At 51.5% G+C, this 24081-nt stretch overlaps 1 protein-coding gene across 3 annotated transcripts in view; it reads left to right on the top strand.

Moving 5' to 3' along the window:
• NTM (neurotrimin) overlaps positions 1-24081 on the top strand; it is a 335213-nt gene that overhangs the window by 254639 nt on the left and 56493 nt on the right. The gene's annotated exons all lie outside the window — the stretch shown is intronic.

Below are 24081 nucleotides of genomic sequence, written 5' to 3'. Positions count from 1 at the left end.
TGTACAGACATTGCTAAAAAAAAAAATTAAAAATAAATAAATAAAAAGGAGGAGGAGAGGAAAGTGAGGAAGAAGGAGATGGCCTGGGAACGAAACGGAGTGAACCCAACCGGGAGCTGAGAGGCCCCCGCCTCCACGGGAGGCACTGCGGAAGGAAATTGCAAAGTAGCATTTCGGCGAGGGATGCGGAGTCACTTAGGGAGCAGACGGAGGGAAATTTGACAACCTTTCCCATTCATCGCTCAAAGTGCTTTGCAGATCAAAGCCGGAGAGACAATAATGCATTTTGAACTAAGAACATTAATTTGTATCCCGAGCATTTTAATAAATAACTTTTTAAAATCCAGTTCAGCCTGTCATCTCAAGCCAATTCCATTTAATATCCAGCCCTTTGACTGGCAGATTTTTAACACAGTAATTAGCATGTATGGCTCTTAAAAGCCTTTGTCGGTATCTCAGGCCTTCTCTGCATTACGGCATCTTCGCTCCCCTCCTCCTGGCCCCTTTTTGATATTGTTATTCCATTTGTAGTTGTTTATTGTGCCCACTGAGACAGATTAAAGACAGGAAGGAGCCTGAGAATTGTTCTTATGGGCTCCTGTGAGGTATGGAATAAGCACAGCAGAGCTCGCAGATTCAAAACCCTGAGTTTTTTGCTTTTAAAACCGTGTGTCTGCAAAGTGGAGGTGGTTTCTGATGTGTTTTCATTGTTGGTTTTTTGGGTCATCTTTGTTCGATTTGGGGGCTTTTTTTGGAGGGGAAGAGGAAGGAGCGCACGGGAGTGCTTTTCCCTTAATGAAAGCTGAGATTCTCGTATAACCACACATCACTGAGAGCTGTAGCTTAAAGAAAAATAAGAGAGGTTGTGAAATACTTAGTGGTATTCTAAGATTTGGCAGTACGAGAAATATCCTTATGAATTATTGCATAGAACAAAGCTGCTCGGGCGCTGCCTGAGGATGAAAGCAGGTCTGTCAGAAGGCAAACGTGACACGGTCCCCGTGTTTCTTCTTCTGAGTCTTTAAATAGGATGCAAATTGTACATACTGCGGGTGGGCATTGCGTGTTACATCTCTCTCTAAGCAGAAATTTTCAGTGACCGGTGTGCAGACGTTTGCCAGTTCCCATTTGCGTGTGTGTGATGCATAGCAAGAGCGTGATTTAGTTTTCCTAAGCCACTGGAGCGTGAGCGAAGGCAGGCAGACCTCGTCCGGAGACACGGAGCAGCCGCATGCTCTTTGCTCCGCTTCGCTGTTGCCTGAGGTCGGGCCCGGAGCGAAATCGCAGCTCGGCGTGAAAGCTGCGAATCTGAGTCCGCTCCCAGCCCGCAGATGCTGCTCATCTCAGCCGCGATAGGGATCGAAACGCGAGTCCTGCATCTCCCGTCCGCGGCAGCGCCGGACCTTTGGAGCATCGCCGCCCTGTCCCGGAGAGGTGCGAGCCGGGCGCTTCCCTCCGGTGCGTGCGCCTGTAAATCCCGCGAGGACTTGCGTGTTGTAATGCTAACCTCCGTGATAGGCAGCTGTTATCCTTTCCGTTTTGCCAGGGGATAAAAATCAAATCCAGGAGGCTCCGCGTCTTGATTTCGGGCAGAGAGACGCCAGGCCTTGTGGTGCCCCTCGAGACGAAGTCTTGCAGCCCTTCGTTGCGCGAGAAGCCGAGGGGGCTTAGCAGTGCCCGTCGGCGTCGCGCGGCTGCTCCCGGCGCCGCGCGGCCCTTGCCGTCAAGGCCTTGCTCGAGGAGAGCTCCGCTCAGCACCCCGAAAGGGGGTTACTGCCGCTCACGGCAGCACGTGCAGCGCGCAGCAGCGCTGGAGCCCGGACCGCAGCACCGGCTGCGACGTGCCGGTCCCCAAGCCGTCCCCGTGCGTGGGAGCAGCCTTGCCCGCTCTGCCAGCGTGATGCAGGCTGGCACCTCCTCCTCGCCAGCGTGGAGCTGGTCTGCAGCGAGCCTGCCGTGTCCAAGATGCCCTGGAATTAAGTTTATGGCTCGTGTGTGGCTTATGGTTGGCGTTTGCTGCTTTTCTCTGGTGCTCTGGTGGTATTTCGTCTCTGGCTTGCAGCTGCATTTGCAAGCCTTCAGCCTGATGGGGGTATTTATTCTGTAGGCCTGAGAAGTTACTGCGTAGTTAAAGCTGCCCTGTGATTTGCATGCAGAGCAAGGCTAAGATCCTTCCTTCCCCTCTGCCTCACGTGTTAGAGATTGCACTTAGTCTCGGGGTATGGTGCCTGGTTTGCAGAAGACAGCTGCATTTCCACGTACTCTTGTTTTCACATTGTCTTTTTGGAGTTAAATACTAACATTCACAGAGCTCTTCTTTCTGCAGCCTTACTTAACTTCTTTTCTTGAGTTTCTGCAAAATGACAGGTGTTCTTTTCCCATCTCCTAAGTGCGCACATTTACACAGGTTCCTGTTATTTTGGATCAAATGCTTTTATTCACCATTAGGCAGGATTATGCCAAGAAGCTGCAGGGCTGGATGCCCATTTCTCATAGTTCACACTGGACTGAGCTGGAGCCCTTTGAGAAAAATAAACTCTTAGGCCTCCCAAGAGTTACGTCCTTTTATTGGCAATTCTGGGTGTAATGCCCAAGACGGGCCAGCGCGGTTGCCAGCATAGTTAGCCTCTCCTGTGCCATGGGACCAAGCAGGGAGGAGGAGATTTGGGATGTGGCTGTGTGCGAGGCCTAAGGTTGTCTAAGCAGCTTTTGCTCTGTGATATACAGAGATTTCTTCTGCAGCATCCCCCCACCACGATTGTCCGAGGCTGATGTTCCTGCCGCAGGGAACCGCACAAGGTGCAGTCAGCGCTTTTCCAAAGCTCTCGGGCACGGCGGCTGAATTTGCCGTGGGTCAGCCTCTGTACGCAGCCGGGGAAGAGCAGTTCTGGAAGTTTAGCAGGACAAGTAGAGTTCAAGATGCCTCGTAATGTCAAGGTGAGCAAGGTGATGGTATTTAAGCTGGAGATATCCGGGACTCAGGATCTCGGATTAGTGTCAGCTCTCATGTGGCAAACCAAATTAGGAATGCAGAGGCTGTCTCTGTTTATGATACAGGTTGTTAGGCGCTTCAGGTACTGTCATTCTTATTTAAGGATATATTTAAGGATTAACAGTAAGAAGTCCAGCATTAGCAGTGGCGAAATGAATGTTAGCGAGCTTAGGCTTGGAGGGCTTATTTTTGATGATTGTCGTGTGAGCTTCTTTAGGAGAGATGAGCTCCAAGATGGGGAGAGATCTTTGTATTTGTGCAGGAAAAGAAAACACTTTGCAAGTTTAAATAGAGATTAGAACTTAGCAACAATGACGGCTGCATGGGAAAAGTGGCATAACTCCCCAAAGTCGGTGAATTCACCAGGCTGGGAATATGGCTCACAGCATCTAGCCTATTTTTAGCCTCTTTTTTTTTTTTTTCTTGCAGAATGTGCACAATCAAACAATGTCCGCAGATTTCTTTGTTCTTTGAAACCGTTCAGTGATTTTAATTGGCAACCTTTCTGCTTAGCCTCGATCACAAGCAGTTGACTGCAAGTAGGTTGCATTCGCTCTGCCTGCTCTCTCAGGCTCTTGCGACTGGCGGCTGAAGTTACCCACTTCTCCAGGTTCCTTCTTGTGGCTGGGGGCAGATACAAAGATTTTGTGCTGCAGAACGTTTTCTTATGTGTATTTTGCTTTCCCTGACTTCGGCTTCACTGTCCACTGCCTGTAAACCCTGGCACCGGTAAAAAGCTGTTTAATATCCACAGCCCTTGAGGTGCCTTAAAACATACATGGGCGCAACGAGCGTTTCCTTTGGGTGATGAGTTAAGGCAGTTCTCACGGCTCAGAGGCAGGAAGCTGTCTGACAGCACTTACACCTCTCTCTTAATGTGCAGCTTGAAATCTGCATCACAGGCTCCTCTCTCTGAAGGCTCCGCAGTCCTTGTCCGTACCACTGAGTGGCTGTGTTTTAATTTGTTTTTTATTTGTCCTGGCCAAAGAAAATCCAGCTAATCCTTCGGGTTAGTTTGGGTATGCCCTGGGGTAAACTTCAGCCCTCTCCATTGGATCGGCTGTGCAAAAACACTGCTGGTGTCTGGGGTGGGCAGTGGGTGGCTCTGGTCCAGCACTTGGTCTCCTCACATGTAAGAGAAAAGGGAGGACAGGCTGAAGGCAGGGGATAAAAATCCAAAGGGTTTGGGACCAAACCTCCTGCGAAGCACCAGTAAGTCGTGGTCGTGCCCTGTACCGCAGTTTCCCTGGGTGTACGCTAGCCGTAAGCGTAGTGCCCTTGTCACCGCGATGGGGACACGTGTTTTGGGGATAAAAGTCACCCAGAAAAAAGGCAGGGGCCGCTGCAAAAGTCTTGGTGCGGCGAGGGGCCGAGGATCTGCTAAGAAGGGTCCGACCCGGCCGGCTGTGCCCTTCATCCAGCCCCTGCCGCGGGCCCTGGGTGCCGGGGCTGTGGGTGCCGGCGGCGGCCAAGGCGCCGGGCGGCCGCGCTGCCGTTTCGCCGAGCTGGGGAGTGAGCGAGTCTCCATTACTTATGCGCTTCCTGAAGCTGAAACAATTGCTATTATCCCACATAATATTGCATGACCTACATTTTTACTTGAAAGCCTCCAGCTAATAATTAGTTTGAATTTCAATTTATAAATAAACACATTCATATTATAGTTAAAAAAAAAAAGAAAAAAAAAAAAGTTGGGGGAGAGGCAAAGAAAGAAAGCAAGCCTCTTGATGTATAAAATCCCCACCTCTCTCTGCCGGCCTCTACTTTTCCTCTGCTCCTTTGTCTTTAGGGGAGGGCGGAAGGAAGGATTTGCTGGAAGGGGTGAGAAAGGAGGAGGGTTTGGATGTAATGAGACCACTAGGCATTTCCCTGGAAAACTGCAGGCGCTTCGCTGCTTGGGAGGTTTGGGCCATCTGGATAAATAGGGTCAAGCTCTGCGCTGGCAGCAGTTAGACAGTGCGGGTCGGCCGGGCAGCTTGGCTTCGCCCGAGGAGCTGCGGCGCGCAGCAGAGCAGTAGACAGCAGTGCCTAGCAGAAGGTGCGCGCGCTCCCGGGGCGGGCGAGTCCCCGGGCACGGCTGGCGTCGCTGCCGCTTCTGCTGCTCCCAGCCGTCCATCTGCGTGCCCGTCCGTTCCGGCGCCGGAGGAGCCGGGGGCTCGCGTTCGGCTTGGGCGAACGCCAAGAGGCTCCGTGCAAAGGTTTGCACATGAGCTGAGAGCCGGGCTGCGCCTGCGGCCAGGCGACCGCCCGCGCCTGCCCCGGCACGGCGCCCATCCGCGGCGGGCGAGCCGTAACGGAACGGGCAGGTTCCTGGGAGCAAGCGGGGCAGGAGCGGCGGGAGCCGCGGCTTCCGGAGATGTAATCTCTCCCTGGAGACAGTCTGGAGCCGGCGCGGCCGGACCTCATCCCGCTGTTAGTTGTGTCCTCGCAACGTCGCGTGGGACGGGGCCGTGTGGCTGGCGGAGGGCTCTGCCGCCGTGCCGGCCAGCAGGACCGCTCGCCGAAGGCTTTGCGCAGCTTCTGCCTTGGGGTCGGGCTGGCAATACCATGCGATCTGCCTTTCTCAATGACTCTGAGGGCTTTTCGTTGCTGGAGGTGGAAAATTTAGAAAGCTGTCGTGGCCGCAATGGTCATGCAGACTCCTGGTGTCCTCATTCAGTCATTTATTGTCGCGGCTTTACCCGGTGTTTAGACTTGGCCGCTGGTCTCCTATTTCTGCGGCGTGATGCTGTGTGCGCCGGTCTGACTGAATTGCACAGTTGTGGGGATTTTGTTTTTGTTTTTAAGAGCAAATGGTAAAATTGCCTTTGGTTCAACTCCAGAGCTCCATCTCCGGGAGATTCTCCTCTTAGCTGAACCAGACGGTCCCTTCCTACCAGACGTATACCCGTACCCATCTGTCTCTCGCTCCTGCGTGCAGCAGCAGTCATCCAGAAGGCTGCGTGCTGTCGTGGGCTGGATCATTAATGGAGGATATTTTTACAGGCAGATAGTATCTTGTGACACAGAAGTTATCATACCTGGGATCTGATCCAAAGCCGATGGAAAAAAGTCTCCCCTTCTGCCTCTGACCATGCCTAAAACAGAAAATACCGTAGTACGCCCTATAGGTAGTTGTCATTCTACTCTAAGCTGATAACACGTGTATGCCTCGGAGCAAGACAATTGCTAGCCTTTGTAATTTCCTTTTTGTGGAAAAAAAAATCCAATCAAATTTAATAGGGACAAGACCGGTAGTCTTCTAGGGAAGTTAGCGTGAAAACCTAGAGAAGTGGCCGGACAACGGGGTTGCGTTGGTCGCTTCCAGGGGGGAATTTAGCCATTCGCCGGGAAGGGTTTCGTTCTCCGATCGCTTCTGCAGCGCTTGCCCATAAGGTGTTGTCCTAAGCACTATAACTTCAGGTGCTATTTTTATCCAGGAAAATGTCAAATCCTTTCTTGGAACTTACTAACTTGTTGTCTTGGTAATTTCTTGTGGAAATAAGATCTATAAAAATCCCCTGTTTTCTTGGCTCTCTGTAGGCTTTTTTTTTGTCTATTTTGAATATAAATATTTTTAAGAAGACAAAAAATAGGAACTACTTCAATAGGACGCGCGCAGGGTAATGTCTCCCCGGAATATTTCTTGGGAAGCTTCTTGAGGCGCAGTTGTAAGTGGAGGAATAGCTGCGTATACTTGTATTTATTATACTGGCCTCGCATCCTCTGAATAGGAGTCCTTGTATTCCGAGATCGTATCTGGCCCTGCTCGCTCTTCATGCACTGTTTCCTAATCTGAAGTACTGCTCTCCGGGAGCTGGAAATTCAGTGATGAGCAGGGTTGTTTTCATTCACGATTGAGGGTGGCGGTGGGGAGAACCTACACAATTTTTTTTTTTTTTTGAATTTCCAGCAAGGATGACATTTTCAACAACAAATAATCACTTTAGGAATAACTCATTTCAAGACCAAGCCATTGTGAGTCGCTTGCAAATGAAAAAATCATACAGTGCCTTCCTGATAACACTGAGATACTCCACTTCCATTTCCACAGCTATTTCTCTCCCCGTCTCCCCCCACCGCGCTTCGCGGAGGTCGGAGTTGGTCCCTGTAACGTGCCAGGCAGCTGTAGAAAGGCGCTTTCTGCTCTTGCGTTACGGATCGGGGCAGAGCGCTGCTGGGCTGCCGGCTCCTGCCCTTTCCCAGGTAGGTTCAGAGCACCGCGCGGCGGTGCCTGGCAGCTCCGTCGGCGAGGAAGGAGGACGCCCAGAGCCCCGCTCTCGTCGTGCTCAGCATCGGTGCTGTCGGGGCTGAGAATGCGTTATCCTGGCGCGTGAATTGAACGTGTCTCCCTGGAAGATGCAAATGAAACGGGTGCTCTGAGTGAGGCCAGGCTGTTCCTGCACCATCGCTCTTTCCCCGAATGCTTTTGGAAGAGCAGAAGCATGGCCGAATTCCAGGCCTGCTGCGGCTGCGAGGGCTTCGTCACGCCGGCCGGCGATGCCAATGCGCCAATATTAATGCATTTGTGCCCTCCTTGTGCCGGGACCCAGCGTGTTTTTGTCCTTGTTGCTCTGCCCTTAATTATGTGCAGATCAATCTCCCCCTGCCCCTCTTTAGTTTTGCTTTCCCATTTTTGGCAGTTTGAGGCTTTGATGGTCCTTGGAGGCACTTGGTATGTTCAGAGGTGCTTGTGACATGGCAGCGATAGACTTCTTAAATATACTGCCAGTGCACGGCACCTCCACTGCCGGGACGGGCCCTAATTGCCCCCGTGCTGGCAGCTTTGGCAGAGCAATCAAGGACTGAAAGAGTGATGAACGTGGGCGGTGGGGAGAGGCTCACGCTGGTGCCCTGCGGACCTGCTGCTTGCCGGGACGTCTCGGCATGCCCGACGGCGCGCGGGGGCACCTGCAGCGGCAGAGCCCAGCTGGGAGCGGGCGACGAGCCGTGTCTCTCCAGTCGCAACGTGTGCCTCTCGGGAGTCCGAGGGGGTACAGCTTGGACACGAAAGCCTGAGCTGCCCTAATAAAACCTTTACTGGGGTTCAGAGACCCCTTTGCACCGATGCGGCACATGCATATTAAGTGATCAAAGTTTCCATGCCTTTGGAGGAGTCGGCTGCTAATCTCATGCAGCCCTTGGGTTTTGCTCGCCACTGACTCTGCATGTCTGGCTGCTCTGTTTTCCTATTTAAGGCATTTTAGAGGTGAGCTAGGCAGGTCACGGTGCAGGAGACAGCAGGATGGGGTCTCCTAAAGGCTTTGGCGAGCAGAGACTGCAGAAAGTGGTTGGGAGGGAGGGAGGTAGAGGTGATCTCCATGCAGTTTGGAGGTGGGAGGCTGCTCAGCTCTGTGCCTTGCTTTCCTCCCCTCCAAGCCTCCTGGTGCTCCCTGCTCAGCCCCTTCCTAAAGCGCTCTGCCCCGCGTCCCGCCGCTGGCCGGGGCACAGCATCCAGAGGGCTCTGCTTGTTTCTCAGTTGCCAGCTGCAGTTTGCAAAGCGCTGTCACTGGATTAGAAACAAAGCAACAGCAGCACCAACAAAAAAGGCTCCTTGGATTTATAAACCGAACGCACTTGAACTTGAAGGTGCCGAGAAGGAAAAGAAAAACACAAAGCCCCTGGGGTGCCGTTTTTCAAAGCGGCGCGGCTCTTGACTGCGTACTCGTGTTTCGGGTATGCAGGGGAGGCGGCAGGTAGGAAGCCGGTGCTGCAATGGCTCAGCGCCTTGGCAAACCGTCGGCAATCCCCTAAGCTCCTGCTTTTTTAGAGCAAATACCTTGCCTCCTGGCTCTCGCTGCTCTGATGGTTTGGGACTGATCGGTTTGGCTTTCCACTTGGTTACGTCTTTGCTGCATCTCAAGCGCCTCTTGTGCATTGGATGTAATTCCTTAACTAGACTCTATTTACTGGTGGTCCCTCTCTTTTAAGGTACTTGAATCTGTTTGATCATCAACAAATTTCTCTTTCTGTTCCTCTGATAAAAAATTAAATCTGGGCACTTTTTGAAGGCTTTTTTCTCCTCCGCTTTCTTTTTCTCCTTCCCGTGCTCCATGGGGAGTCAGAAAATCCTTCCCTAGAAAAATAAAATAAATAAAAATTAGAGTTCAAAGTGTGACATCTCCTCTTAAAAGGATGAAGAGGATGAGAAGAAGAAAAAAAACACCATATATTCTTACAGATGTGACATCAAAATGGAAAACTATAAAGGACGCGTTTTCAAAGGCTCATACAGGGACTGAGGTGGTTCCGTGGGAAACAGGCAACCGAAGTCGCTTCTATTGCTTTGAAAACCTATCCCCAAGACAGTGAAAGCCTGTTGTTTTAGCTGAAGCGCCTGTGCTTCTCCACCTGCCAAGCAAACAGGCTGCAGCGAGGCTGCCGCCGGGAGAGCAGAGCACGCGGCGGCCTCCGGGGGCCCAGCGGAAGGGTTGGTGGGGCACTGCTGATGGAGGGGTGCTCTTAGGAGAGGAGGCTGAGATATCTTCCTAGGGAAGAGCTGGCGAGGCCGTGGTGGCCTGCTCTGCTGCTCCGGCTCACCGACATGCTGCGTGTCCTTGCTTCACCTTGGCTTCTACATCTGTGTCTGGCAGCACTGAGGCGTCTCCTTCCCTGCTCGCTGCAGAGGAGCGCTGGGGAAGTACATGCGGGCGCGATGAGAGACAGAGCGGGAGAAAAATGTGACGAGTCTCTTAGGAGGAAGAAACGGGGCTGCACCCGGTGCACAGAGCGTGGGCACCCCCCCCGTGTCCCTGCGATGGCTGTAGTCGCTCGGAGAGGAGAGGCAGCTCAGGGAAGGCGGTGGAGGTGGACCTGTAGGGTGGTGGTGAGGGCGAGAAGCCCGAGGGAGCAACCTGCGGCGTAAGCTGCTAGTCCTGCCAAAAGCTGCCCGAGGCTAGCTGTGGCTGGGGGCTGCTGTGGGGCAAGGCTCTGGCGCAGAATGACCCTCCGGTTTTCCACCTAGCCTGGACATGCATTGGGGAAAACACTGGTGGATTTGTCCTGCTAATGCCACTGAGCCGCTGGAGCAACGGTCTCCATTGCGGGACTTGTCTGAGCCTGGAATATAACCGTTTCTCAGGCCCTGCTGTCTTCCCCATGCTGTGTAGTGCCAAATGGCTCTGCCTTTGCAGCAGATCAACATCTGCAAAGTCCTAGGGGGTCACAGATGTGTTAACAACATGCTGTTACCCAGGTAACTGTCTTTCCTCCCCTGAATCCTGATTATATGGTTTCTGTCAGTACCCTGTGGGGCCCAGGGATTCATTTCATTCTGTCCAAAACCACTCATGCCTTGCCAAAGAGAAAGCTCCCCCTCTAAAATACGTTTACTCCGTGAGTTGGCGCCTGCAGCATTGGATGTGGTTGAGGCTGAGATGTCATCTGCTCAGGGGAGTGCAGATCTTACCTACTGCTCTGTGACCCATCAAGCTGCCGTGAGGCTTGGTGCAGCTGGGACAGGGCAGCCCCATCTGGCAGCGTTCCCCATGGGTGATCCAACCCCAGGATTTCAGATTGTGGCTATGATTGTGGCTTAAAGAGCTTTCCGTGTTGGAGGTAATGCTGTAGCTTCAGGTCGACACCTGCTTTACGTTTCAGCTGCTTTCCTGTAGGCTAAGGCTGTTGGAACCAAGCAAAAGCAAATGTGTTTTATTAGTTGAAGTAAAGGGAGATCCCAAATGCACATGAAACCTCTTGGCTAGCCCACTAGAAAGAGAGCAGCAGCACATTAAGGCAGTTGTGCACAACACAGGTTCGTCACCAGCATTTGCACGTGTTCGGACATCAGCGCCAGGCAGGATACCCTTAGGTGGAGAGACTAGCTCAGGCCACCCAAGCCCAGATTTTCTGCCTCTGTTCTTAGAGGAGGTCGCACCAGGCAGGCAGTAAGTGCTAAGTCTTTCAGCTCTTAGGACGCGAAAGCCCTCACCTCCAGCTCTAAGGCAGAAAAGGACCAACTGCACGGTGATTTGCACAGGTGCAAACATTGTAAGAAGAAAAAACGATGTTTCAAGCAATAGCTTTTCTCCTGTCACTTCATCAGCTTCCACCCTTTTCCTGAGTCATCCTCAGTGGAAACTCCTTCCCTGCCTACATCTAGGATCTCCTGTAGGATTTTCTCCAGTGAAAGCAGTTAACCATCCTCTTTCAGTCACTTCTGTACATGCTTGTAGGGCATGCTGGCTATTTGACGTGGGACACGAATGCCTGGGGATTTTCTGCTGCAGCCCATCACTTTGATGTTTGAGTGCTTACAGCCCTGACAGCAGCTGACTTTCTGGTGCTTCCTGGCAGCTATTGATTATTTCTTTTGGGGAGGGGAACCTGCAATTAATCTCTGTTTGTCTTCATTGTGTTTTCTCTTATTCCTGGCTGATGAACTTACTGTGCAAAGGAAAAGGTGTGCTAGCTGCTGTGCAGACTTACTGGTGCTGTGCAGACTTAGTGATGGACACTATTGCCTAACGGTTACAGGGGAGGCAGCAGAACTTCCCTGCAAGAAACCTTTTGCTTCTGCGACCCAACAAAAGTCTGTTGTTTGTAATGTCTCTGAAGACTGTCCAGCACTTGGCGGACAGCATGACGAGGAAGCTCCCTTCCAGGCCTTAGCTCATGGAGCGACAGGCCATGAGTGCTCGGGCCGTGGAAGAGGTTTGCATTCGGTGACGTGCTGAAGTCTTTGGCTTGGTTGTCTTGCAGTGTATCAGTCCCTTGCTCTTGTTCCATCTGCCTCTGCATCACCTTGGATTAATTACAGTACAATGCAATATACATTTATATGGTGTCTGCACAAGTGTCTCAGGGCCCTTTGCAATCTTAAAAATCTAATTAAGGTGCAGCCTCAAACATGAATGCTTATCACTGAAATGTGTACAGCGAGACAGACACGGCATGTGTTCACGTCTCAAGCAAGAGCTGAATCCACACTCTTATGGCATTATTAATTACTGAAGGCTTGGTGTCCGAGACAGCAATCGATACCGTGGGCCTGGCTAGATGGGAAACTTTAAGTGAACATAAGGGAATAGAAGATAACCATCAGCAAGAAATGCGGGCTGAGGCCATTCTTATTAGGCACTTGGCCTGGGAGGAGGTGGAGGTTGCTATGCAAAGTCACATGTAGCAGCAGTGTGTGTGTCTCAGCAGCCTCAGTATTAGAAGATTATTTACTTTATGCAGGAAGAAGATGGCTATTTTGAATGTTGGTCTGAGGAAAGTATTGTCTTGGGGTCCTGAGAAGTCAGAGGGCAGCATCTCCCTTTGAGGTCCATGCCATGCAGTTCAAAGTCATCTGTAGAGGAACTTTCTGCCTCTGTTCCCTCCTTTAGTTATTTGCCTGGAGCACCTGCAGTTCCCCAGCATAGGGACCAGAGCCCTGGTGAGCGAGGCTCTGTACACGTATACAGTGAGAGAGGGAGATCCCCAGGCATCTGGGTGATGGTCAAGAGCTTTCAACTGAGCAGAGTTGTCCTGCTCTGGGTCCCCTGCCCTGCCTAGTCCTCATCTTACACTGGCAGCAGGTCCCAGCCAACTGGCTCCGGGGAATTTGCTGCAAAAGTTATTTGGCCTTTCTAGCTGGTCTCATGAGTGGCACCAGCTGTTGGAAATGCTGGGAAGGGAAGGAGGAGTGCCACAAATGCAACGAGAGCATAAATAACCAAGGGGAAAAAAGAAAGGAAATGTGAAGTGGCCCTTTAAATATGAGCCTCCAGAGCCCAGAGCCCAACTAGTGTTCCCTCAAGTATTCAAATGAGATTGCAGCATCAGATTGGTATGCATTAGGCTGGTCTCAATGAAAATTAACATGTAATTGCTTCAAATGAAGTAAGTGAGGAGGTAATCTGTTCTTAAATTGGATTCGCAGGATTTTGTGGTACCATAATGCAGCTGTGAAATGAAATATATTTTAAGGATGATGTCCTCAAGGGGAGAGGGGAGGAAAGGGGGGCTCCGGTGGAGGGGAAGGGTCCTCTCCCTCCCTCCTCCTTGTCTTTCAGTCCTTTGGTAGTGCCATGTTAGAAATGGGGAGAGGATGTTGGTGGGAGTCTTGTGGCTGGAAGGTCTCGTGGCTTTCTGCTCTTGACGTGCTTCCTGCGTTGGTATCCCTCTCCTAGCTCTCCTGTTTCCTCCCTCCTTGCTGCGTTGGCATCCTCCTTTGTGCCTCCTGCCAGGGACGTGCCCCGTTGCGTCGCCACTCGGGGTCGTGAGGCAGGGTGCTAGCTGTTCGGGGGGCTTTGAGCGTTTCTGTGGGAAGTTGTGCAAGCCCTCACTGGGGAGCTGGTCTCAAACCAAGAAGCACAGGTTACCCTTCTGTCTCAGCCGTGAGAAAGCCTCTTCTGCAAAAGGAGATTGTTCCTCTCTGCATCACCTTGGGGCAGAGGGGAGAGAGCGTGAGTGTCCTTGGAGAGAGGTGGAAGTGAAGGACAACACGCTGCCACCACTGTGTCACCGGCTGGCTGGAGAGGAGGTCAGGCTTGCTGCACTGCATATGATTGACCTGTGCTCCATGCAGAAGTGTCCAGAGAGCTGCTGCAAGGTTTGGGAATTCAGCAAGGACTGAGGGGATGCCACGATCCTCCCCACAGTCTTGCGTTGCCTGGACCGTACCTCTCTTTCAGTCTTGGGGATTATCTTGTCCCTTCAGGGTTTATTCCTTGTCCTCTTTCTCTTTGTCTCTCTGTCCATCTGTTACTAGGGGCAATATATACTTGGGTGTTGTGATGGATTTGCAATCAGGAGCATGAGAGAGAACTGACATAGGAGGCTGATGTGGTAACTTGCCTCAGACAGCAAATTTTCTTAGATTACAAATATATATGGTGCCTAGCACTGTGTATTTGCTACAAGTAGATCAGGTTGGTGAGACGCAGCCAGCAAGTAAGAGGAGGAACGTGCATGGTTGTCTTCCTCTCCACATTGCAGGCCTGAATCATAGTGTCCTGGGCTGCTGGAAAGCATCACCAATGCCTTTAATACCTAAGACTAAATCCTGTGCTCTCCCTGGGGGGCTTTCCCCATATCGTTCTGTCAGTGCCCTTCAACCCTCCTTTTGCAGCACTTCTTGCTCCTACTTGCCCTCTGCTCCTCTCATCCCATTTCCTGCACCACGATGTCCTTTTCCGCTCAATTCCTACTTGCAGCCTCGCCCCAGCTCCTCAGTCCTGGCAGCGACCGCTTACCCCTTGCCGTTCCTGTTTTGTGTCGCAACTTATAAGGAAAAACCACTTTAGGGATAATTTTCCACTTGTAATAAGTTAAGTGCATCACTTCCTTTCGAATACATTTTCAGTGCAGTTAAGCTCAGCAGTGCCTTGCTGTATGCTTAGTTAAATGCGTTCCTTTGCAGACTGTTGGGGTAGATGGCTTCACTTTATTCCCGGGCCATTAGTGTCAATTGCACAAAGCAGAAACTGAATTTATTCAGGGGGCACAGCTCATAATTGAGAGAGTTCAGCGTTGGGGATCAGCGCTAACTGCTGGGAATGCAGTGTTGAGGAACTTCCCCACTGGGCTGGAGGAGGCAAGCGCCGGCCGAAATTGCCAGCAGGTCTGAATTAGTGCAGAGCGATCGGGGGGCCGCCGATCTAGAAGGATGGGGCGCCGGCCTGGGAACGCTGAGTGCTCTTCCCGGCTCTGCGTGGTGCCCAAGCACCCGTGTCCGCAACGGTATTGCTGTGCTGAGCCTCCTCGCCCCAGGCTCTCCATGGTCCTGGGCACCGTGCACACTGCTCAGCGTGAGGATCCTTCCCCCAGATTAGCGCTACGCAGCAGGCAGCGGCCGTAAGCATCGAAGGACGGTGCTTTGTGAAGCACTGTGCGAGCAGTTGCAGGCTGTTTTGAAGCCCTTGGCCACTGCGGGGGTTTTCGTGGGCTGCTGCGAGCAAGGTGACAGAGGCAGAAGTCAGGCTTTTAAGTGGCTCAGCCCTGGGCTCCTGGATGACCAAGGGGTATTTTTCAGAGACCTTTCTGTAAAGAGAGATCTCATGAGGTTTTGTAGAAGCAGAGAGAGCAGAGTTGTTCTCCATGCTTTTTCAGATGAGGAGGTCTTATTTTGCAGGATTTGAACTGCTCTGCAGTGTTTGGGGGAAAGGATGAGATCGTTATAGAGCTGTTCCCTTCTTGCAGAGTTTCCCACAGCTTCTTTTGACGCATCTTGAGCTGGCAGCTAGTGAGCATGGTGTGCTGGCAGCTGCAAGGGCTTGGATCTGGTCTGGTGGGATGACCTCTCTGCAGAAAAGATAACCCTTCTTTAGTTAACTGTGGCAGATCTCTGGGGAAGGGGTGGCTTTTGCCCAGGCGTGTTTGCTGCTGGCACCCAGGAGCTTCCCTCGCAGTCATCAGGAAAGCATCTACAATTTGGAGGAGCAAAATGTCCAAGGCTCCGCGAATGCTCAGAGCTCAGTGCAGGATCCCAGCGCTAGCTGGAGCTCGCTGATGGTGGAGCATTTCATTAGTAAACCGGACGTGTCCCTGCACAGCTGCCTGCCTGCGTTTTGGTGCCGGCTTCGCCCTCCTCGGAAGCATTAGCAATCAGATGCTTTTGGAGGGCACCCAACCAGATGGGCCAGGAACATGCCCCAGAGCAAATTTTGTACCCCCTGTGCCGCTGCTCTTGGTCGGTCTCAGAGGCCGGAGCCAGGTTAGAAACCCGTTTCCTTTAGATGCTATTTCTGCCTCAGAGGCTGCCCTCAGTGTTGCTTTGTCAGGTGCACTGAGATGCTGAGGTGGAAGATGCTGTAGATGTGCAGCATCCTGTTGTTTGGAGAGACAATGGGAGGATAAATAGAAAGGCTGGGACGAGCCTCGCACAGGAGCAGGGGACTTGGAAAGGTGCTGGTGCGCTGCTGCATTGCAGAGAGATAAACACTTTCCCAGGCAAGCCATCCCCGACTGCTGCATCGCGACCTGCCTGCGTCACTGTCTCCCACCACAGCTCGGAGACAAGGCTTAAAATACGTTGAGTGCCTCAGCCAAGGGTTGCTTTGGAAGGGGCTTACTCTCTGAGTGCTCAGAAACGATCCAAAACCGGGGAGGATTCCAACCCTGGAGAGGTTTTTCCAGGGCTGCTCTGGTATCAGACAGCCAGTCCTGATGCGCCGAGGTGCCTTCACCCACTTCTGCTGGTGCACCCGGAGGGGACACGGGTGCTCCTGCCTGCACCGCGGCGGGTGCTGCGAGCGGAGCGGTTCGCCCGCTCAGCCTCCTGCTGTCCGTCTGTCTCTTTGCACCACCTGCAGGTGCATCCCTGGGCTGGATGAGTTTAGTGCTTTGTGTGTGAGGTCTCATCCCTTGCCAAGTGAAGCCAGAGAGCGTCTTTCCACTGACTTCAGTAGGTGGAACCTTAAAGGACAAAATTTTGAGGTGCACAGAGGTGCTCGTGTGACCTCTGGCCCCTGTGTCGCACTTTATTGGCAGGCTCTGAAGTGAGAATTCTGCACCTTTTTACAATTTTTCCTTCCTCCTCTCCTTCCCAGGCCAATTTTCCCGTTTCCTTGGTATTTGCCCATAAGCTTGTCTAAGGCAGCATGCTGGAGTTGTTTGCAGACCTGTGAATCCCGGGCGATGAACCAAGGCGGATCTTTTTGAGCCTGGTATATTATTATTAATGTAATTAGTGTGAATCATTTGCATGTATAAACTTTCCATTGAGGCGATCAGGTACTTTACAAACACGCATTAACTCATCCTTCCTGGAAAGGAGGTGCCAAATATGCTTTTAAAAGCCTTTTAGAGGGCAGAAATGAAGGGCAGGAAGAGGAAAGGATTTGCTGAAAGGGGCAAGACCATGCAGCTTTGCTGTACCCTTGCTCTGAGCATCAGACACTGCTGGTGTATAACATGCAAAGACAGCGGGGCGCCTCGACTGTCAGCAAAGCTGGTTATGCACCTTCAGATCTTCCCAGTGTCTGGGCTGGAAGAGAGGGGGAAGCGCAGAGGATTTTTATTATCCCCTTTCTGAGCGTTGCCTTTGACCAGCTCAGCATGGTTTTGAGTGAGGACCTGGGTGGCAGCTGATCCGAGGGCACCTGCTCGCCCGCAGCCTTTGGAAGCACTCCGACCGCTGCGCCGAGGAAGGCGGAGGTAGCCGCCAGCCCCAGCGGGGCTCCTCCTCCCCTGCCAGCCCCGCTGCCACGTTAATCGTTAGGTTAGCTCCCACGTACCCGGCAGGAGGCTGCCCCATGCCAGGAAATGCCTTCCTGCCCCTCCTAACTATCCTGTGCAGTTAATATTCCATCTGGCTGCTGTCTTGTGCTTGCTTTCTCTCCTCCTTTCCTTTCAGACCTGCTTGTGGTAGGGCTGTTTGGGTGCTTGAGCAAAGAGGTCCCTGTGCGGGTGCTCCGTAGCCCTGCACAGAGCTGGGCGGCTTGCGCGTGCTTTGCTGCAAAGCCCAGTCCTGCAAGCTCAGAGGAAAGGGGCTGTGCATGCAGTTGTGCATCTGTGCCACTGCAACGGTCACAGTGTGCAAAGAGGTCAGAGAGTGGGGCAGTCTGGTCTGAAGATCTTTCTGAAGAAGGGTTTCATGCCACCCATCTGTGCTTGGGTGGGAAGTGCCTTGTGAGTCACATTTCGCGTGCATGTTGTGTTTCCACACCAAGAGCAGCAAGAAGTGGTCCACCCACAATTCAGTGGACGAATTGCTGGAGGTATGTGTGCCAGCTGTCGCATGTGTTGATGAACACGTGCTCTCAGCGTGCCTCGCATGTCATGTCATACACGAAGAGTGCAGCACGTGTGCTCTCTCCTTTTCCATGGCGCTGGCATTTGGGTAGCAGTGCTTAGCCTGCGGTGCATATAGGAGCGTATGGTGCCTGCAGCAAAGGTGTGCACCTGCACACAGCACATTTGCAGTGCATGTGTTCAGAATGCAAAAAGTTTAAATCCTCCTGATTAAATGGCCAGACTGGTTGAGAAAGCTAGCACCTGACTTAGCCCAGTACAGCAAAGAAGCAAACAGACTGGGCTGTGACAGCGAGGATGTAGGTCTAATATTTATTAGCCATGGGCCTCCAGAACACGTCCTCCAGGTGTAGCATGATGGCCTTGGGCCATCCATGGTTTATGCTTCCCAGCGCAGGGAGCCACAGGCAGCAGATGCCTGAGCAGCAGGTCCCCAGAGGCCCCTTGGCTTCAGGTTGTGGTACACCAGCTGCCATTTCTTTCCAGTTTTGTTTTTTTAATCAGGAAAGAGTCTGGAGGAGTGGTACGGCAGGGAGGGGGGATAGATAGGGCTGACATACAGAAGTCCCTCTACCATGATGTGACACCAGAGCTTGGTCTTTTCCCTTTTGGTTGCAGCTGAATTACCTAAATATCTAACTCCTCCTAATCTGCGTCTGGAGCGTGGCTGTCTGTCCCCCGCCCTCATGCGTTTCTAGTAAATACATGAACCGTAATGTTTTCAGCCTCCGATTCCTAGAGCTCCTACGGGGGAAATTATAATGAGGCAAGGAGTCTCACCAGACTAGTTAACAGAAGACCCCGTGGCATCTTAAACGTGTCTCGGAGATGCCTGCATAAACCAGCCGACACGTTATTGCCCTTCTGACGGGATGCGAGACATTGATGGTGCTTCATATATCACCCGGCTCTACCGTCACGGGTGGGAGGCTTGGAAATTCAAATGCTGGTCCGTGTGTTCGTCTGTCTAGCCCCACCTTCTTCCCATGCAGCCCGCTTCCCTGCAGGAGCGCAGGAGTCAGTGCCAGCCCTCCTGCTGCAGCCAGGCAAAGTGGGCTTGAACATTTGGAGCTGCACATATACGTGCTCTCTTCTGCTTGTCCTTGCTTGATCTGCTCCTTGGGTGAGAGTCTCTGGGGTGGCCTGTTGACCCCACTGACCAGCAGGTTCTCCCTTTGCTCGGGAATTGATTGAGAAGCTTCTGTTTCCACTGGAGCATAAATATCGTAGGAACGTCTGTGAGAGCAGTGGGACTGTGCCTGAATGGGATTGAGTTGTTCACAGCCTGGCCTTTAATTAATCCTAATAAATAACAATAAAATGTGATAATCACAGAAATAAATCCAAGATGTGAAGCTCCTGCCTCCGGCGGCGGTCTAGTTTGGTTGATCATTTATAGCACAGTGACTGGTGCAGGAACTGGGAGCTCTGAAATCCTCCCGCTCCCTGCAGCCGAGTAGGGCTGGAGGAGCTGGTCTTGCCCCAGCAGGGCCAGGACAGCTTGCCTGCTCCCCTAGTCTGGTCCAGTCACACCTGGATTTTAACTAAATTCCAAACTAGCTCCTCCAGACTGATTTCCAGACTGGGCAGACCCAAAGCAGAAGCAAAACCCTGCTAGCGTAGGCTGTCTTGAAGGAATTGGTTCAAAATCCAGCAGTGTCTGGAAATGGCTGAGTTAGCATTAGGTGTTTAGATACTTGCTCAGGGAGAGCTGGAAGGAGAACCAAGCCTGGCAGGGTGTCCGGCTGGTTAACTTGGTCACAACCCCAGGCCGTGCCCCCAAATTTGCTGCCTAGCGGCTTTCCACATCCCCCTGTACAGAGCTTGTACCCTGATAATTGCAATGAAAGCAGCAATCGGGTTGCTAATTCCGCAGAGCTCTTTTCAGTTCTAATTAACATTATTCATTTCTTGTGTGTCCTGCTGGGTTGAGACAATCTGTGTTCTCCAGCCCAGCCCTCTGGAACACCAGTGATTTGCATAAGAGGCAACAAAAAAAGTGTTGTGTGCCAATTACTACACTTCAGTAGTTAAAAACCTCCTTCCCCCCACTGCTAGGCCATCTCCTCTCCCGTCATCTTCGGTGTGCAGACTAGAGAAAACCAAGAGAGAAATTCGAGAGGAGCACACCACCACGTCTGCGGTCTAGCGGCAGGGAGGCGCCGGGGTCTGTCGGAAGCCTGGACGGGGTCCGTGGTCAGGACTCCCAGCTCTGCGCCCTGTCATTTACTGGGAGGAGAGCGGCCAGTCCGAACGGACCTGTTTGCCTGCAGAGGATGGTTAGCAAAACCGAGACGCTCTGGCTTTGAGAGGTGCCAGCAGGTCTGGATGGGAGCAGTATCGTGCCCCTACGGTGCCGCCGCCCAGGGAGTTTGAGCAAGGAGGCCAGCAGGGCACGTCACCGGGTGCGTCACGGGCTGGCGGGTGCGTGCACGTGGCTCTCGCCTCTCCGCGCCGCTGTGTTAAAACACCCTAGCTCCAGCTTTTCAGCGTGCCCTCCGCGGGTCCCGTGCAGCCCCAGGGGCTGCGTGTCTCAGCAGACCTTTGCCACGTAGCCCTTGGCTGCGGTGACAGTGCTGTGTTAGCAGCACTTCCGCCTCTCCGATGGGAAACCGTGAGGCTTGGGACTTGGATTTGGAGGGAAAGAAACAACAGGAAGAGAGAAAGAGAAGAAAAGCTTCTTCTCCTTATGCTGGGAGACGGCAGCTTTTCATCTTCCTGGTGGAGAAGGCCTTGCCTTATGAGCTGGATGTAACGAGGATTAAGGATCTTGAGAGAGAAAATTACCTCATCTGTGCTTAATTATTTTTACATCTTCTTTTCTGAGGCAAGTGCTGTTTTCCGGCACCCCAGAGACCTCTCTCTTCCCTCCCTCCCTGGCACATTGCAGGGAGAGAGAAGGAGGCTCCAAAGCGGCACGCGAGTGAGGAAGGAGGAAGCGTCTTTGGGCTTTGCGTGTTGCCAGGAGAGGGGCGGAAAGGGAAGGCTTCCAGGCTCCGCAGTGAGTTTATTCTCCACCTGTGTTTGGAGCGGGACCTCCCCACGGCAGCCAAAGGGTGGAGCATCTCTCTGCTGCTTCTCACTGCCTGCGTGCAGGAGAAGAGGCTTCCCTGTCCCTCGACCTGGCTTCATGTCTATGGAAGCAGGAGCTGTTGGAGGAGCGAAGAGGACCAGATGGAGGGGACGGAGGACCATTGCGTTCGCTCAGCTGCTCCGAGCGGCTGAGTCACGAGAGGGCAATGAGCCTGGACTAAGGGGAGTCTCCAGCCTTTGGGGTTTATCTCTTCCCACCCACAGATTACTGCCTTATTAAAGCGGAAGCCGTTTGCTCATCCTGATGTCACCCACGCCAGAGAGAGAAATAAAACCTGCTCTTGGTCAGCTCTGACCTGCCGTCCCATGAAGAGTTTGCAGGATCAGAAGGTCAAAGTGCATCCATCCCAACAGCTCTCCAGGAGCTGTTTTGGAGGTTTATTATATATATTGGCTTGGGAGCTTTAAGAGGAAGGAAAGGAAATAAAATAACTTAAAGCTTGCCGATCTCAGGGACAGAGAAGCGTGTCTGGGTGATAAGAAGAGATTGTGGCCAGGTGCTGTGAAGGGCGAAAGCACTTATTTCACTGTTGCCTCATGCGTTACCTGAGCCCCGTTGCTTTTCAAAAGCACTTAAATGCCCATATGATAGAGGAAATGCTTGGATTACACACTGTCTGGCTCCATTATTATCCAGGGATCTCCAAGCTGATGCATTTCACAAAAAAAAAAAAAAAAAAAAAAAAAAGTGTGGAGGAGGAGAGAGGAAATAAATATTTTTAGTTCAGCCTGCTTACCGGTCCTCAGTGATAATCTCTGCAGAAGGTCCAAAGCTCTGGTCCAAAAAATTCAAGCCACGTCTGGATTTTCATTATCCAGTTCTTCTCTGCAATATGACTGTAGCACAGAGGATGGAGGAGCCTTTCTGTTGGAATGTATTGTGATGTGCAAGCCAAAGTCAGGGACCAAATATCTGTCTATGTTTTATTTGAAACCCAAAGGTCTGAGCTACCGCTGTAGCAAAGAGAGACAGAGTACAGTTATACTAAAACCTTCCTTTGGGATGAAATCTCAAGTTTTGTCCAACTTGAGAAACTAAGATCTCAGGATTTGCTCAAGTTGTAATGCAACTGAGACCTCGATGAGCAAGCAAGGACAGAGTTCTTGGTGTTCAGCCCAGGGTAAATCTATTGCTTTTTTATGTGGTAATAAAAATGTGCTCACATTGAATTTATTATTATCGTAATATCATTAGAGAACAGTAATAAAATTGTTTAATTTATCTGATGTTTTTAACATCAGAGAGGGAGGATGGACCAGTACTTTGGGTTCTAACCTAGAGAATCAACAGGGGAGTCCTGGACCACGGACTACCCATCTCGCCTTGGCAGATCACTTCGATGGGCATTCCTCATCTCTAGCTCCAGATGTTACGTGTTTACACTGAGCTAGTTGTATAGGTTCCTTCTGTCCTTGGAGAGGCCAAAGAGGCATCTCCAAAAAGAGGCTCATTTGCTTCTGAGAGTGGGTCTGTGTCTTTGCTGGCAGAACTAAACAGACCTAACACAACCTCAGAGTTCTCTGCATCTCCCTCCTACATCTGTAGAATGGGAGTAGTAGCATCCCATGCCTCCTCATGGAGAGAATCGAGTTGTAAATATGTTGAATTGTAGGTTGTGTGGATTGTAAAGACCTTAATATAGAAAGTCTTCCAAAGCTCTTGTGAGATAAATTAGCCTTTATAGAAAAGGAAAGCAGGACCACATGCAGAGAGATGGTGGCAGGACCAAGAGAAGGAGTCCTGTTACTCTGGACTCTACCCCACTTAGGGAAACTCCACTTTGAACAGGATTTATTGACAGCATTGCTTGCAGCCTGGAAGAGTTTGGATCTTGCGGTTTGTTCACTGTGCTAGGTTTCACTTTACCCAAGTTCACTGTAAAGCAGGACCAATTCGTTGTGACGATGTGCTGCCTCCGCGCGTTGGAAGCGGCCCCATTCACAGCTTGCTTTGCAGCAGACCTCGTGCGTTCCCTGCGTAGCCTGGCAGCAGGCTCTGTGGTATCGGAAGAAGATAGTAATAGACACAGAAAAGGAGGAAGCAATGAAGAGAGTAGATAGACAGACAGATGCAGGGAGAGAGGCTGTAGATAGCTACGTGAATTTTAGGGGGAACTAGAGACGTCTTGCAGATTACTTGTATTGTTATTAACTTGCTCTGCAGCTCTGCTCCAGTGTGCTTACCTGCGAAAGGACACAATCTCTAAGGGACTGAGAGTGTCGAGATAACTCTCTGGAAGCCCACAGGCTGGACACGTGTTCATCCTTGCTGAGACTCCACAGCTACCGTGGGCTGGCCCATATAGCCCATTAAGTCCCTTGCATTCAGCGAGGTTAGCATGCGAGACCTCTCAAAGGCTGATGCGCTCCCTTTGGGTGACTCAGAAGTTAATTTGCATCCCAGGCACCGCACAAGTAATGAAGTAGATTGGCGAGAACATAAACAATGGATCTTAGGCTGAGCGGTTTTATGGAGGGACATTACCCTCCGTCACTGGCATCTAACAAAGCTCTGCAAAGTTGTAACAGCTCCGTAATCCTGAACTTGCTTGGAGAAAAGCACGGTTTTGACTAGCTTGGGGGCCTGCATGTTCCTACAGCCTAGGGGAGGATTTGAGTAGCAGGCAGCCTTCAAATTCCTGTGCTCCTCGCTCGCCTCAAAATGATTTGTGGAAAGGGAAGATCGGAACGTTAGCTCATGGATATGGAGATGCGGAGCTGTAAGGCTGGCTGAGACCTTCTGTGTAGCAAGACTGTTCCCTGCTATTCTGGACAGCAAAATAATTTCTTTCGGTAGCTTCACTTCAAATTACTTCTGGGCTTGTGCCTTGTTGTCTTCCTAGGTGTTGGGGGGGGGGGGCCTCATTTTGTTAGTTAGGCTGAAATTAGAAGATTTCTAACTCTAAAGCATTGCTTTATCAGTGAAATGTTTATCGGGGGAACTGGGGTGAGGTACAATAAGTAAAAGAGATGTAGTGGTGCAGATGATATGGTGGAGAGGAGGAACTGACAGAAGGGACAAATGGCTGAAAGCTGAAGGTTTCTCTTTAGAGGTGTGTCAAAACTAGCTTTCTCTGGAGATAAATTTTCTCCTCTCCATTGTAAAGCAGGGAGCGAGCTGCTATCCCTGCTGTACTTTGCATTTCTTTACTTAGCTGCAGGGATATGAAGGTCTGCAGAGAAAATAACGTGTTTGGGCAAGAGATAGCAAGCTATGATCCTGCTAATGAAGTGTGACTTGGTCTCAGAATGGAGATTTTGGCTCAGCTCCAGTTGTCTCCAAGTTGGACGGCCCAAAGGAGCAAATGAGAACGGAGAGGTGAAAGGTCCTTCAGGGA

The sequence above is a fragment of the Rhea pennata genome, chromosome 24, assembly GCF_028389875.1.
Source record: "Rhea pennata isolate bPtePen1 chromosome 24, bPtePen1.pri, whole genome shotgun sequence".
NCBI classification, from domain to species: Eukaryota; Metazoa; Chordata; class Aves; order Rheiformes; family Rheidae; genus Rhea; species Rhea pennata.
This window is presented reverse-complemented; position numbering and strand designations above follow the sequence as displayed.